Below are 3238 nucleotides of genomic sequence, written 5' to 3'. Positions count from 1 at the left end.
CGAGCTGGTGTACCTCACTCTCAGGGTTGATTATAGATGTATAACATAGCATTGTAAACTTCGTTGAGTAATACATGTGTTAAACAACAAAGAGTTATCAGAAATAAATGTGATGTGCAGAATAATCTTGTTTTCTGTACTGATCTCTAAGTTTCTATTATGTGCTGATGAAAACCTGAGACGCTCTAGTGTTGAGTTTCTGTAGGCATGGATGTTGTTAATGCTAATGTTCATATTGACGATATGCTCGATACCGAATACTTCATAAAAATTCTTGCCTGAGACAAACAATATGTCCTTGGAGGCAAGGGGATACGCGCAGCCCGTCACGTCTGTAGACCAGAGTAAATCAGTAGCGTTTCAAAGCGCGGAGCTGCTTTGGAGAATTTAAGTTGAAATATGGCAAAACAAAACATAAGGCCACCCAGTTTTTACAGTTATAATGCGTACATCCAAAACGAACAACAAAGAAGGTCAGATTGCAAACATCATAGCCGCACTTGGCGACACACTCGCTTTCTTCTCCAATTGCCAACGCGTTAATATAATTTTCAACGCCAGGCAACTACCAGACACTTTCCATCGGGGAGAGCGATACGACGTTGCGGTGAATCGCTAGAGGCATGCTTATCGCAGCAGCAAAACCCACACTGCCGCGGAGGTGGAAGCTTGCACTCCTTGTTGTGATCGGCCGCTAAGTACAACTGACATGTGATACCTGCAAGCGCGAGCGCAGCAGGCAAAAAGCTAACAAAGCTTTTTGTCAGCTGACAAGCTGACAAAAGCTTGACAAGCAAAAAGCTGTTCACCATTGCGTATTCCCCGAACGCTGGCAGCGAAATGTCTCAGTATTGAAAAGCCGCAACGACACGACTGCGATCTTGGTAGGTACGACTACGACAGGCACCGCACCAGGGGAGGCACAGTGAGCGGGTTTCGCCGCTGCAAAAATAGTGTCGCCGCTTGAGTTCCCCGCCAAATTCTGGCTCTGTGCTTTTCATTCGCTCCCGTCCGCCACGTGAACTTCTCGATCATGATTGGCTGAGGCTCATTTAACCGGTGCATTCCCTCGTGTTCGTTTCCTCCGAGGCGCCGACCCGTCTGACCGTTGTGCAGCTGGCGTCCATGTGAGCGGGCGGTGATTTCGTTTCGTGGATTTCGAAGATGTTCGAGCCATTGACGAACGACGGAATGAAAGATAAGAGGACAAACGTATGCATACGTTTGTCCTCTTACGTTTCATTCCGGCTGATCGCTGACATGCACCATGGTGCATGTCAGCGATCAGGCGTTTAATACTGCCGCCTAACAGTGTGCATAACTTTACTACGTCTTGTCCGGTATTGTCCTTGTCCGGTACCGATCATGAGTAATGACCTGGTTCACGTGCTATTCTGTATCGCGTTACTTGTTGCGTTTTGTTCTGCCATTTGAATGTGTCTGATGTGTAAAACACTGGTGTGCATGAAAAGGCAGCATGTACCGTGTACGCCTGGCCCCCCGAATTTTGTCAATAACCTACACATCGGTGCGTGACAGGCATGAGGCAGATAGCATGTCTTATGTAGCATATTCAGGCAATTAACTTATGCTCTGCTTTACCATATCGTTAACAGGTTCTCTTTTTTTTATTTTCACATCAAGACACCGACAGCTGTTCGTGGCCCTGCGATCCCCAAGCATGTATCCCCTGTCACCTTAAAAATCTACAGTTGTGCAACGATGAACCGAACGACTCCTGTGCCTCATTACGTGCTATGTGCATAATAATATCTACTTTCTCCAAAGCGAATAGTTTCCTTTAGACATTCTATAATATGGTAGACACGCTTTCTGTTGTTTTGCAGTATGTAATATTTATTTATTTATTCTGCGCCCACCGTTTAACAGGGAGAGGAGGAAGGGTGAGCGGTTCCCAAGTATGCGGGAATAGGATGTACATCTGTTAAGTTCTGTGTTTGTTAATATTATTGTCTTCACAATATGTATATGATTTTCTGCCTTTCTAAGTGGCCCCAGCCTGGAGCATTATGGCGCGTATGGTATGCTTTTATTTTTTTTGTTTATCACAAGGGTCTCGGCCTTGCTCATTGATAACAAAACCGCACCTGTGACGACACGCTAATGGGTTGTGTCGCAGTTGGGACTTAGACTAAGGGAATCGCAAGGACGTCTCGCGCACGCGAAGGTCGACTTCCTTTGTATACTAGGAAGAGTGTCTAGGGACAGGCTAATCCGCTGTTTCCTTGTGGTTTAGGGATTGCCACTAATGTACTTGCTTTTAGTTATGACAATTGTGTTTACGGCTAAGTGTCTTTTAAGCAAGCTCTTCCGGAGTACATTTTATTGGCTGCATGGATTTTTGATGTGCCCAATCAGGGTATTGGGAAAGTGCAGTCATCAATTGTGATTCGTTGGAAACGTTTGGGCGGTACACTGATGGTTGTAAATAAAAGGGCCCGGACAAACAATGGAGGAGGACTGGACAGCGGAAGGCTACACATGAGTGTGGGGAAGAGACAATCAGTCTCGACCTGAGGTAACGTGTAGTATGTATATACTGTAATTAAACAGTTGTTGTTGCTAGTATATCCTGGAATGGTTTCTGCTCGCTCCGTGACGGACTCGCGTCATCCCACCACCACCACCCCTTCACGACAACTTCTACCAGGGCGTCTTCGTTTCTTCAACGGTGGAAGCCCGGGCAGAAAGTTGACTGGCGCAGTCGACAGGATGGGATTGACAGGAGCGAGGTGAGCAAGGATCAGCCAGGCCTGTGATCAGCAGAGTGACGCGGAACAGTATAGGCAACATCCAAGCGAGAAGCCTGCTTCGCTGAAGCTGACTCCAGGAAGAAGCAACGGAAGGCGGAGCGATATCCAAGTGAGAAGCTCTGGGAACGACCGAACGACGACGGACAGAATAGGGCGGTAGCTACGTGTGAGGCCTGCTTCGTCGGAGTCGGTACGACAAGGGATCGGTGACATCTTCGTGAGAGACCGGGGACCTACGTGGTTACATCAGCGAAAAGAAAGGGCCGAAGGTGGACAGATTAGGCAGCATCGGCAAGAGAAGCCTGCTTCACCGGAGCCGGAACAACCAACACCGACGACATCTACGTGAGAGGTCGGAGACCTTAGCGGTCAGAAACGTGGAGCCAGGGGTGAGCGGCGCAAGATAGCGGGGGACGTCATCTACGTGACAGGTCCATCACCGGCCGTGAAACGACATATCGGAA

This window comes from Ornithodoros turicata, unplaced genomic scaffold (assembly GCF_037126465.1).
Source record: "Ornithodoros turicata isolate Travis unplaced genomic scaffold, ASM3712646v1 Chromosome20, whole genome shotgun sequence".
Taxonomy (NCBI): domain Eukaryota; kingdom Metazoa; phylum Arthropoda; class Arachnida; order Ixodida; family Argasidae; genus Ornithodoros; species Ornithodoros turicata.
This window is presented reverse-complemented; position numbering follows the sequence as displayed.